Source organism: Euprymna scolopes, chromosome 21, assembly GCF_053919585.1.
Source record: "Euprymna scolopes isolate OS-2025 chromosome 21, ASM5391958v1, whole genome shotgun sequence".
NCBI classification, from domain to species: domain Eukaryota; kingdom Metazoa; phylum Mollusca; class Cephalopoda; order Sepiida; family Sepiolidae; genus Euprymna; species Euprymna scolopes.
In genome coordinates, this window is record NC_136502.1 from 87,735,161 (window position 1) to 87,749,388 (window position 14,228).

The 14,228-nt window shown below is 39.4% G+C and overlaps 1 protein-coding gene across 5 annotated transcripts in view; it reads right to left on the reverse strand.

The window, feature by feature from the left end:
• Window positions 1-7,263, reverse strand: part of LOC145242558 (uncharacterized) — a 66,107-nt gene extending 58,844 nt beyond the window's left edge. For 3 of the 5 annotated variants that reach the window (XM_080105646.1, XM_080105644.1, XM_080105645.1), the window contains exon 1: window positions 7,034-7,263. The gene's annotated coding sequence lies outside the window, so the exon portion shown is untranslated. The remainder of the gene's footprint in view (window positions 1-7,033) is intronic. The other 2 variants (XM_080105648.1, XM_080105647.1) reach the window with 1 other exon arrangement.
• Between the last annotated feature and the right edge of the window lie 6,965 nt (window positions 7,264-14,228).

Sequence of the window (14,228 nt, forward strand, 5' to 3'; positions counted from 1 at the left end):
ATGCAACACAATATTAGCTACTTGTATTTTCTCTACCGCTCTCCCTCAAACCAAGACTGTACCCTAATAAACAGTCTCAGACAGCATAGATATAGCACTCTCCCTCAATACTAGCGCACAAATACATGTATTTGGTGACTTCAATGTCCACCACAGTAACTGGCTAGGATTCTCTAATCACACAGACGTAGCTGGTAGCACAACACCTAGCTTCTCTATATCCCATTCCCTATCTCAGACGGTTACATTTCCGACACGTTTCACAGACCAGCAAGATCAACATGCCTCTTTTTAGATCTCTTTCTGACAACGGTTCCTGATGACTGTACAACAAATGCCCACAGCCCACTCAGGAATGCTGATCATGCTGTGATAATGGTAGAAATTAGCCTAAATTCTCGCCCTAAAACTGAAGACCCACTACTCAAAACAACGAGGTATTACAAAAAGGCTGATTGGGAAGCCATTAGGGAACTCATCAGAGATGCCCCATGGCAAAATATCTTTACTCTTCCAGTGGAACAGTGTGCAAATGAGACCACTGAATGGTTCAAAACTGCAATTGAAGCACATGTTCCCACACAGAAATTCTATAGCAAGCCCCACTCTCCCCAATGGTTTACTTCTGCTTGTGCAGCTGCCATTTGTCAAAGGCAGCATGCGTTCCGCAGATTCAACCGACAAATAAACAGAAGTTTATAGAAGCTAGAAATAATTGTAAGAGAGTGATAGAGACAGCTGAAACCACCAGAAAACGCATCGAAGCACAGAAATTAGGAAATCTACAACAGCGTAGTAAATAATGGACAGTCAACTATTCCCCCACTATCAAACAATCATGAGGTTGCTTGCACGGCAACTGACAAGGCTAATCTGCTTGCCAGTCAGTTTGCCTCAAACTCCACATTGTACACCACTCCCTCCCTGATTTTCCTCTGCGAACAGACGCCACACTAGACGATTTGAAAATCACCCCTTCTCAGGTACATGCTATTATAAAAAACCTAGACACCTCAAAAGCATGTGGACCAGATCTCATCCCGGCTGTGCTATTAAAAAAATGCTCTGCCAAGGTTGCTCCAGTTCTCTCCAAACTTTACAATAAATGCCTTAACGAATCTTGCTTTCCCGACTGCTGGAAAACCGGCTCTGTGGTACCAGTCTTCAAGAATTCTGGTGAAAGAACTGACCCACTAAATTATCGCCCCATTAGCCTCCTTCTGCTTTTCGCCAAAATATTTGAGTCCTTAGTTAATCAAGCCCTACTCCAGCACCTAACAGCTGCTAAACTCCTGACTGACAAATAATATGGATTCAGGCAAGCCCGTTCAACAGCAGATATCTTAACTGTAGTTTCTGAACGTATATACCGTTAATTGGACAAAACAGGGGAGGGTAGAGCGGTAGCCCTTGATATATCTAAGGCTTTTGACAGGGTATGGCACGATGGTCTTCTAAGGAAAATTAGATCATATGGAATCACTGGAAGAATTCATAATGTAATTAAATCCTTCTTAAGTAAGAGAAAAATCAAAGTTGTCCTCGACGGTCATACATCTAAACAATTTGACATAAATGCAGGAGTACCTCAGGGGTCTATCCTTGGACCTCTATTATTCCTGATATTCATAAATGACCTCCCTGATAAAATTGTTTCGGAGATGGGTATATTTGCCAATGACACCACTCTCTATAACAGATATGAGGGGAAAACAAATGAACACATATCCAAGGAAATGGCAGAAACACTAGAGGATGACCTCCAATCTGTATTGGAATGGCGACAAAAATGGATGGTCACATTCAATGCTGCTAAGACTAAGCTTGTTTTCTTCAATAACTACAAGAAACCTTCTCTACCACCAATAGCAATGGCTAAGAACACATTGCCTGAAAGTACTTCTTTTAAACTCCTCGGCCTAACGTTTACAGGGAATATGAACTGGAATAGATACATTGAGAGCATTGCCAAGGCTGCTACAAGGAAGGTTGGCTCCCTCTACCGTGCTAGAAAACTACTTACGCCTGACAGTATCCTATACCTCTATAAGGCCACCATTCGCCCATGTATGGAGTACTGTTGTCACATCTGGGCTGGTCCATCTGCTGCTTGTCTCTCACTCCTGGACAGGGTTCAAAAGAGAGTTGTAGCAGAAACAAATAGAACTCTTTTCTTGTGCGCCAGTGCCTCCCCTGACTGTGCGATATGGCACATACTGACCAATCAGATGCATAGCGCAGGGATCTTCCTTACCCCCTTCCCGGACAAGAAAACTCTTCCTTTTCCAGCGAGACGTCCAGGAGAGCAGACCTCTTTCCTCACTCTCTCTCTCTCTCGGCCTACATCGGTATCGACGGTCCTCACTTGAGAATAACTACCGGACAATGGCAGACGAGTTCTATCCCAGCTATATCTAAATGGCATCTTGCCTTACTTCAATAAACCTTTTCCTTGCAAGTTTTACGAAGTCGTTTGTTCGTTTATTCAGTAGTTTGTGTTGAAATATTTATTTTATTAGGGAGTGCCTGAAATGCATTAACTCCACTCCCTAAAGAGTCGCCAACCTGATAGGTCCTGAACTGTCATCTAGGCTTCAGCCTCTGTCCGATCGACGAGATGTTGCATCCCTCTGCCTGTTCTACAAATACTTTAATGGCGAATGTTCTGACGAACTGCAAACACTTGTACCTCCTCGACATAACTACCCCCGACAAACCCGACAAGCTATTAAGTCTCATCCCTTTACAGTAGAGATTCCTAGGTGCAAGAAAGCCTTTTACTCCAATAGTTTCTTCCCCAGAACTGCGGGTCTTTGGAACTCCCTTCCGGGATTCTGCTTTCCCAACTGCACTGATGTGCAGAAGTTCAAGTGTAATGTTAACAAACTTCTTTCTACTCATCTCCCTTCATAATGACCCTGCTAATTAAGTCCCTGATAGTAGCTCCCTGCTTCAAAGTGGCACTGTGCCTTGTTTGGGGTGAAAATTGAATAAAAAAAACACACACACACACACACAAATTTCACTTATATGCTTTAATAACTTTCTCTCAGAAAATAATCACATTAATTTCAAGCCACGTGTGACATTCTGTTAATAAAAATCAGTAATTTTAAACTCCATGCTATTCTCACGAAACCCTCATTTAGCTAGTCCTGCATAACGAACAAGAAAACACTTACATTGGAACGATTTGAGATAATATTCCTAACATGTAAATAAATGTTATTTCATATTAATACAGTGATTTCGAGTTCTTTGTCAAGTGTCGTTATTTTCCAGAGTTATTTCTATATTTTTATTTTATGTATGTGAGGATGTGATCTGATCTGGTGACATCTTTCGGCGGAATTGTACAACCATCACCCATGCATAATTTCTATATTGATAGTTTTTTTTTTTGAAATACATTGCTTCGTCAACATGGGACCACTTCAGATCTCTCGAAGACACTTTCGTATTTAAAAAAAAAAAAAAAAAAAAATGGGTGACTGATTTACCAGGACGTTGTAACTAAAAAGTGAGCACACCTTTCAAATGTCGAAATAATGATTTTTTTTTTTTTTTTTTCCATAATCTGGTTAGTGTCCAATCAATAATAATCCAGTGAAAAAACTTTAAAAAAAAGCCTATCAGTATACAAATTACGCAGGGGGGGGGGGTTGTACAACTCCGCCCATCTTTGTATTCATCGGCCATCTCGTTAAATTTACCTTTAACGGTCCTGCGGATACCCTACTACTTTCGACTTCAAGAGATTTCTGCACCTGCAACCTCTGTCCTAAAAACTGATAGATCCCGATTATAAATCGGTGAACACCGACTACTCACACTCCACTCTTAAAAATTAAGGAATCTCTACCTGGAGTTCCTATATACTCTACATTAAAAAAAAAAAAAAAAAAAAAAATCTTGCTGGAGAATTTGTTACAGGGTATTTTTCACCAGACATGTGATACCTTAAGGAGAGTTTTCCTGATTGACCGAAAATTGGGCTATCAATTTATTAGAATGTTATATTTAAAAAATGATCCCCCCACGTTAAAAAATCATTAAACTTTTTTTTTTCTGCTAATATGAAAGTTAAGTCTATTATCGACGATAATCCGCAGAAAAAAAAAATAAATAAATAAAATAAAAATAAGAAAACGTAAAAAGGAATTAATTTTGGTATTTTTTTGAGATTAGAGGTCCACCTCCACAATTTTCTTTTAATTTACAGATTTTCGACTATGCTGAATACGGAAATCAGTTTAAATTAGTTTTACGGCAGGGAGTGGGTGGGGAGGGACCGCTCGTAGGTCCGCCAACAAATCCCCCATCTGTTAAGAAAGGTTTTTTAAATAATCTTCTGCAGTTTACTTACCGTACTAAAATAGGAACGTAATTATTTAGAAAACCATTCTTAACACAGGAGAAGGAGGGGCTTTGTTTACTATTTTGTACTTTCACCTAACAATTTAATAAATTAAATTTGGGAAACCGAAATTCTCGTCGGGAGTTGTATTACAGGAATTGAATCTGACCGATCATCGTTTACTGCGGACTTTGAGTCGGGCCTTCTGGTTTGCCATTTTTAAAGGGAAAATTTAAATGATTTATTTTAAATTCTGGTGACTAGTTACGACTATTATCGGAAGAGGAGAGTACACAAAATTAGACTCCTGTTCTTGAAACAGAAATAAAGAAAGAACAATTCCCGATATTGTTGCAAAATTATTATTATTTTTTTTATTTCGATTGGTAATTGTTATATATATATATATATATATATATATATATATATATACATACATACATACACACACACACACACATACATACATACCCCCCCCCCAAAAAAAAAAAAAAAAATTAAAAAGCCACAATTTATTAAAAAAAAAAAAGAAAAAAAATATCAATTAAACAATGTAAAACTACCAGAAAAAAAAAAAAAATTAATGCAATGTAAATAACGAGGATTTCTTTTTTCTTTTCCTTTTCCGTTTCAGGAACACGGTTTTAATTTTACCGAGTCAGTACGAGTAACCATTGGGGCTGATCTATACAAACACCACAATTATTTCTTAACTAACGAAAAGAAATTAAATCTGATTAATGTAAGTTCATGAATCACAAACATCACAATAATTAGCATTTTTTATCTTCAGTAATTATACAGTTGACGAACCGTGCTGGAATAATAACGTTAGAAATCCCTTCTTAACACGGAAGCTTTGTTAACTATTCTGTACTTTTACCTAACAATTTAATAAACAAAAGATACCGCCAAACTTCAATTTAACTTGAAAACCCAATCTCAAAATAGCACGATCCGTAAACTGCATAAGTAGATTATCTTCTGAAAAAAAAAAAGTGGAGTTTATAATTTAGATATCTGACGGGAAAACAAATAAAATTGTTTTTTTTTTTTAAATAAAATAATAATTGCGTTGATTAATAGGTAATTGAAAACTGTTGGATTTTTGTTTAAATAATTTGATTATAATTTCTTTAAAAAACGAAAAAGGAAGACGACGTGTCAAAAGGAAGAAAGAAAAAAAAACTGAGAAAAGAAACGGTGAATAATGATAATTTTAAAACTAAATAAAATGAAGTAGAATATTTGTTTTGATTTGGGGGAAAATAAAATTTGGATTTTTAAAAATAAACGTAAAAATACAGCGGTAGAATAAAATAAACAAAAGAAAATAGCTCTTCAATAAATAAAAAGAACCAACAAATATTTACAAACACAATTAAATTTCATATTTTATTTTTGCGCTTCTTCGCTATTATTAGAACTAAACTTTTTCGAATCTGGGTTTGTATTACTGTACACAGATTCGAAAAAGTTGTCAAAAAAACAAATATGTAACAAATGCTATCAACGGCAAGATAAGTTACTTTTCTACCTAACTGGATATATTTTTTGTGTTTTTATTTAATGTAACATGTTTATTCAGCTTGAAAAACATACAGTGTTTACCTACCGGTGTATTGGAAAAATCAAGATGGCGCATGACTCTCTCTTTAACACGGTAAGTTTGGGAAAAGGTGTTATAAATAAAAAACTAGACAAAATACTGTTAAAAAGCCGCCGAATATATGTCAACCTATGTCACGGTAACATATATTGAGCGAGTTTTTAACAGTATTTTGTATAGTTTTTTCATTTATAATACCTTTTCCCAAACTTCCCGTGTTAAGAGAGAGTCAGGCGCAGGCGCCATCTTGAATTTTCCAATACATCGGTAAACACTATGTTTTTCGAGCTGAATAAACATGTTATATTGAATAAAAACACGAAAAATATATCCAGTTTGGTAGAAAAGTAACTTATCTTGCCTTTGATAACATTTATTTGTTATATATTTGTTTTTTTGACAACTTTTTAGAATCTATGTGTACAGTAATACAAACCCAAAAAGGGATATGTTACTAATTGCGACATGACAAATAGAAAAAAAAAAAAAAAAAAAAAAAAAACAATAAAAAAAACTGCTTTTAGTTGAATTAAGTTTGGGAATTCAATTTTACGGCTTTCGATTTTTGTCTTTGCTGTCCCTCTTTTTATTAAATAAAGAAATAAAAAATTATCGACTTTTCAACCTACGAAAGGCCGTATTACCTTAAATCATTAATAATTAAATACAAATTTATTGAACAATAAATAACACTGAAAAACAATACTTAGGTGAGAAAAATTAATTATTTTAATATTATACGTAATAAATTAAAGGGTCCGTTTAAATCCACAAAGTAGATACAAATTAGAGAATTATTAGCATAAGAGGAAGAAGAACAACGACATTTTGTAGATTTTCGGTATAAATAAGAATTTGTAGAAAAAAAAATCTTTGGCTTCGAAAGAAATTAGAGGCAACAAAGCAGGAGTATACTCGCTCATCACCCTCTGTATCTGGACTGATTCCCCCTCCCTGTATTTAAAAGCCACCAAAACAACAACCTTCTCCCTTATAGTGTAGCGCAATGAACAAAGTAAGAGGAAGGGGAGGAGAGCGTGTGTGTATGTGGTGTGCGCAGTACTCACCGAGGAGGCACGCCTCGCCTCTGTGTGCGCCGTGTCATTGTATGCGTGTACACTGAGGCCTGTGTATACAGCCGTGTGTGGGTGCGACTCTTCCCCCCTCCCTTCATCCTTATCTACTCGCTTGCCTCATATGCGTGTGTGCGTGCCGTACACCGGCGAGAGTGAATGCGTTTCTTTTTGTATACGTTTCTTCTGTTGTATGTATGTGACGTTTGTGTATGTATACGTATGTAAAAGGCACGTCCGCTGCTGCTGATCTTTTACCCCAATGCGTTTCACACACACGCGCGCGCACACACACACACACACATGTTTGTATGTTAAATGGTATGTATATGTAAGTATATTGTGTGACTGTAAGGTAGATATTAAAATGCGGAACGTAGTTTCATAATTTGTAACACACACACACACACATACACACACACACGCACACATTTATTTCTAAAACTTATTTTATGCATATGTATATATTGCATAGAATTATTTAACATATATGTATAATATATATCGTATGCGATTATTTTATATATATATATATATATATATATATATATATATATATATATATATGTATGTGTGTGTGTGTATAAAATGAAATTCCTTACTAAAAAAAGCTTAAAAGCCAATTTAGGCCAAGATCACACTGTAGTATCTGTTCTGATGCTACACTTCACCTTTTCTGTCCTCAGTCAATGGAGAAGAAATCCTTCATGATTGAGACAAATTTTATTTCTGTTTCTATTCGGAGTGCTCCTTTTTGGGGAGGTGGAGTTTTCCCACATTAAATCCGACTTTGTGTTTAATTCTGCTCTCGTGGGGAGGCAAATAAATATGTGTGTGTGTGTGTGTGTGTGTTTGTGTGTGTGTTAGTACATAGGAAGTAAAAGAAATCAATAATACAAGATCATTTACATATGTCCCAAGAATTCAAAACATTAATAACTAAGAATTGTGTACAATCGTTTCAGAGATGATATCAAGTTTATTCACACACACACACACACACACACACACACACACACACACACACACACACACACACACACACACACATATACTAGCATGGGTGACCGGCGTTGCCCGGGTGTTTGAAGGTGTATGTTGAGCAAAAAAAAAAGGTAAATTTTTTAAATTTGACCCCTATTATGACCCCTTAAAATTTATTGTTTTGGCTCAAATTGAGTTATTAAGTTAGATCCATGTCCAAGGAACCTATATCTAAAATTTCAAGTGTTTACACCCAAAATTGTTGGAGGAGTTTGGTAGAGTTCTCAAGGTTCAAATCGTTGAACTTTGACCCCTTAACAGTCAAATTTCTGGCCGAAAACAGATCAAAGTGTAGTATCTGTTCTCTAATACATACACCGCGCGAGGCAGTGCTGTTTTGGCAACACATTCTCCAGCCTGGAACACCTGACGAGCTTGTTGGGTAGCCTTCTGTCCGCACCCCCACTTTGTCTGTCTTTCTCTGCTCTCCCCCCGTGAGGGGGGATCCGAGCTGATAATTTACGACCTTCCTGCGAGGGAGGGTCGAAAACACTTTCTCTCTTCCCTCCACTAACTTCCCACTCCCTCTCTCAGTTTTATCTCCCCTTCTTGCCGCCCCTTGGCGACACTTCTTTTTGGCGCCAAAGTCGGCTAACCACTTTGGACGCCTTCTCCACGTCACTCTTTTTGGTGATTTTTAAAATAAGAGAGCCACCAATATGGATACCCTCAGCCAGGGGGCCACCAATATGGATACCCCTAGCCAGGGGGCTACTGCTCTCCAAGAGGACGACTCCCCAACAGGAGGAGCAAAAACAACCACTGACGGGGCGTACCACCCGGATATGACAGCATTGGACGCTCCCCAGGAGGGGGAAAATTTACCAACAGCTCCCTCGAGGGCGACTCCCCCCAAAGGGGAGCAAAAAAACATAAACTGTTGCAATATTTTGGTTCTATAATGGGGCATGATCCCACACAGTCGGACGATTCTATTTATAAACGATGCTGCTAAGAACTGATGAATCAAATAAATTCACGTTCTGCTACCAACCAATCAGAAACCAGAATTGCTTCATAAATATTAAACCGTTTCTGGGGCAATTTTACATGTTCTTTTCCCGGGTTTCGACAAGGTAAGATTATTTTGTTCTATGGAACTGTTTACTACAAACAAGTCACCTCCCAGGACTTGTGTGTAACAGCGAACCATCTGAAACTGTTCTGAAAGTCAAAATGGCTTACACTTCTAGAGCCCGGCTGAAGCTAGGAAATAGGCCTAAGTTAGTGGCTCACTGGAAGTTAAACACCTCCCTTCTGGAGATACAAGACTTCCAAGAGAAGCCAATAGAATTAATTCAAAAAACACTAGTGGGGGCGGTTACCAGGAGTAAGTGGTGGGTAGATCTAAAAGCCAACATTAGAACCTTCTCCGTCAAGTATGCCCAGCACCTCGCACTAGATAAGGCCAAGACGAAGAAGAAGCTAGAGCAGAAACTAGCCCGGGCTACGGTGGGGGGGGTGTGATAGGGTTAGTGAGGAACTAGCTAAGCAGGACCTTCTGCGTGAGAATAGCGAGCGTTATGAAGGTCAAGTAGTCAGAGCTAGGCTTAGAAAGGTAGGCAATGAAGTAATCAACTCCAACACTGACGCGCGGCGTGAAATTTCTAGGCGTGGCTCGGACAAGTACATTGCAAAGGTAAGAGATCTGGATGGACGCACCCTGGAATCGACTTGGGAGATCTGCGAGAGGTTTCGAGAACATTTCGAGGAGCATTTTACGCAGCAGCCCGATCTTCCGGTCCTTGAGTTTAGTAACTATTTGGCTGACTCTTCCCGCCTTGAGGCGGCTAGTTGCGAGGGCCGGGTGACGGAGTGGGAGGTTTTTACTGCAGGTCAGCTGTGACAGATCGCTGGGACTCGATGGTCTGCCATACGAACTGTATTTGAGGCTGTCGCCCATGTTTCTGCCTCGTCTGACATGTATTTAACCATTGGTTTGCTCAGGGATCCATCCCGGGGCAAATCACCAAAGGAGTGTCAAATTGCTGAGGAAAAGTGACGGGCATAGTGGGGAAGATTTAGACGATTACAGGCCCATAACTCTGCTAAACACAGAGTTGAAGATTTTGGCCAAGGTCCTGTCGAATCGGCTGCAGGTTGTTATTGGCGAGTTGGTTGAACCGGAACAGAACTACGCTGTGAAGGGGAGATCGATTCAGAACAACTTGCACCTGATCCGCACGATCCTAGAGGGAGGGATAGATGACGACACGGAAGCTGCGCTGATCAACTTAGATCAGTGCAAAGCTTTCGATAGGGTCGACCATCGTTTCTTGGCATCTGTCTTAGAGGACCCCAGTTTTAAACCGGACTTCTGCAAGTGGATCTCCGTGATGTATCGACAGCCCACAGCCGTCGTGCTAGTCAACGGAAAGTGCTGGAAACCCTTTGTTATCTCTCGGTCGGTTTGTCAGGGTTGTCCGCTGTCGCCCTGCTCTATGTCCTGGCTTTGGAGACCCTGCTCCGCAAGCTGAGACGTGGGGAGGCAAATTCGGCCCTGCGCGGAATTGCAATACCTGGTCGCTCAGCCGCCAAGGTATCCGTGTTCGCTGATGATGTCACGGTCTTTGTGTCGAGCTTCAGAGACATCGAGATCGTGTCAGAGGCGCTCGCTCAGTACGAAAGAATTTGGGTTGGCAGCAGAGTGAGATCTGCTCCATGTGGAGCTGGGCGCCAGGTTCGAGTCATCTGAACAATTTGGAGTTATCCCTGACCTGGCGATTGGCCCGAAATGCACTTCCACTCAACAACATACAATGCAGTTCCGGGTTTTTGGAGTCGCCTGATTGTCCCCGTTGTGGGACAACAGCCGTAGAAACGACTGATCATGCCTTCTTTGATTGCTGCGAACTCCGCCGGTACTGGTCGTATATCAGCAAGGTGATGGCTCGCATCGATCCTGAGCATCCTCGCCCAGTTACTGTATCCAATGTTGTGGACAACGTGAGGCTGTCGTGGGACCGGGAAAGACAAATGGTCTATGTTACGATCCTGGCCATGGCGAGAATGGTGATTTGGACATCACGTCTGCAAGGTTGCCAGGAGTGTTGGCTTTTTCTGATCAGATGTGATAGAAGAAGGCTGCATCGCGCGGCATTTGACAGAAGATGGATGCATGTAGCAAGTCTGTGTGCACGAAGAGGAGCCAAATTTGAATACGTGTTCTCTGCCTAGGTGTGGAACGCGCAGTTCCGTAAAGTAAAATCAAACTAGTAGCCTCTCAGCTAGCTGAGTGTGTGTTTCATCCCTCCCTGATTAGGAAGCCTCCAAGATACCCACCCCCTCCTTCTTGCAATTTTTGTTTTCACCCCCTCCTCTAAATTTCACCCATCTTGGAGAGAAAGAAATACAAACTAACCCCCATTCCTTACCCACAAAATTTTCTTTTCTCCATTCACCCCCATCTAGAGGGTATCCCCACTTAGAGACTGACCTGCAGAAGCGAGGTTCCTTTTACAAACCTAGTGGAACGGGCAGTCTATCAACTAGATGAGGTTGGGAGGGTCCTACTAATCACCCACCCTCGACACAAATGAATTATTGTACCATTTTTATGTTATCTTTTTTTTGTTTTTACACGTCAATAAAAAATGTTTTAAAAATTGGGAGTTAAGTAGGACGTCCTCCAGTATGAAAGGGTGAATGTGGTATTATGATGAAAAAGATCTTTCTGATTCTCTTTCTTCTGATTTTGAGAATGTGGTTCAATGGGGAAAATGGTGGAAGGTTAATTTTAAGGCATAGAAAACCAAGCTTTTCTCCTCTTTTCATCATAATCGCTCTGACCTCCATCACACCCTAATTGAAATGAATGACTCTCGTCTTGGGGAAACTCCATGTCTTGACAAGCTTCTGGAACTTACCTTCACATCTGATCTGAAATGGAACACATACATCAAATCTGTTGCCAATATTGCTGGAAAAATGGTTGGATCACTCTACCGATCCAGCAGGTATCTCATTGCGGATACAATCCTCTATAAGAGTCAGGTATGCCGTGAAAGGGAGTACTGTTGTCACATCTGGGCAGAAGCTGCTCGGTATGCCTTATCCTGCCTTGATAGAGTTTAAAACCGGCTTCAAAACCTAGTAGGTGATACCCTTTTCTCTTCTCTGCAACCTGTTTCCTACAGAAGAGACGCTGCGAGCATGTTTCTGCTCTATCCTTATTTTCATAGCAAGTGTTCGCATGAACTCCAATGAATTGTTTCCCTTTGTACAAACTTTCGCAAAAACTCAACTAGCTACAGCCACTATAAACGATTTCCCTAACTCCCTATCTGTGGCTAAATCGTAATGCAGATTCAATGAACAAAGCTTCTTTCCCAGAACCGCCCACCCGTGAAACACTGTTTCGCTGTTCTCCTTCCCGATTGAACACAACATGGTTGCTTTCAAATCTAATGTAAACAAGTTCTTGTTGAGCCGTCCTCATAAATAATCAAATTCTACCCAATTTACACCAATAACGATTACTACCCTACCAACTTACATTCATCAACCCTTATCCTCAAGTGGCTTTTGGGCCTTGATAAGTTGTGACTCCCAAGTTAAAAAAAAAAAAAAACTTCTCAAAAAAAAACCTACAAATAAAATTGATTGGTAGATTTTCCTCCAGCACGACCAATTCCCCAGTTTTTTTTTTTTTTTGTTGTCTGTTGTCCTCATGTTTGAAGCCCGTGGCATAGTGGATAGATGCCTTTAGTCTCTATCATTCCAGGTGAGCAATATTTGAAGATAGCGGTTTCAATTCTACCTAAAGCAGGCCAGAGGATTAGTTGGCCAAAACGTAGTGAGACAATAACAACTATGGAAGGTATTAATTACTGGGGAATACTGTTAATTCTTATCTCGTCGCAGTTAACCACCTGAAGAAGGCCAGAGAATAAGTTGGCTGAAACATGGTGATACTCTCTTGAAGTTATCCAAAGGTGTCTCAATATTATAGACCCACCTAAGGATGGGTATTCCTGCTAGTATATTAAAAAATTTTATGTACTAATGAATAACTTCTTACCAAAGTCAAAAGCCACTCGAGGATAAAAGTTAATGTGATTGTTGATTGGATAATGACCAATACTATGAGAAGATTGTAAATGATGATGGAAAGGGTGAAATTTGATTACTTAAGAGAACGGTTCAGTAAGTATTTATTGGCATTGACCTTGAAGATGAGCCCGTTGTAGTCAGCAGGGAAGCTGTCTCATGATAATGTGTCCCACAGAGGGAAAGCTCTTGGAAAGTAACTCTGTTAACGGAATTTCCGTTTGGTTTTAAGTACATAGAGGAAAAAGGAAAATTCTGTACAACGGTGGTAGCTGGACGAGTTCATTCTATGAAAAAGCTAATTCTCACTCAACAGCGAAAAGTGCATAAACAGATGTGTGACTAATAGGATCGAATTTGATCTTTACATTCTTTGTTTCAATCAATTCCTCGTCTCGTTCTTCAGCCATTTTTAACCTCCTTCGTATTCTCTATTCGTCTCTGTGAGATTGTCCCTCGGTAATGTATTGTTATGGTGTATGTTGATCTACCTATTTCAAGAATAAATGGACTTACAGTTACGATCAAGCATTGTGGTAGTTATTGATGGCAGTTATGGCCACAGAATCAGACGCATACTTTCCGTCACATACTTTTGTTAATCAACGATTGAGTGTTTGTCTCGATTAATTACACAATGTCTAAATTTATATTATTTGAATCATTTAATCTATTGATTTCATCTTGGATGTTTCCGCCTCCAACCTTCTTGTCAAACTCGGGAATCTTTATGTCACACTTGGAAATCTGTACGGAATTTCAAACTGAATTCTTTAGTTGGTACTTATGCACTTATTGAACCATGCTGAAATAATAACGTTATTATTTAGAAAGCCATTCTTAACATGGGAAAGGGGGGGTTGTAACTATTCTGTACTTTCACCTAATAATTTAATAAAAAAAGATATTGTAATTTAAATTAAAAATGCTATTTAAAAAATAGCGTGGTTCAATAAGTGCCCAAGCACCCATTAATTTAATCGTGGGGGGGTAGATTGTTCTTATCCCGTCAGCTATAACCAGGAAGATATCTTTAGAAATTTATATTTATATTTTTAGTATCACCCATACAATTACGACTAAGCATTGTGACAGT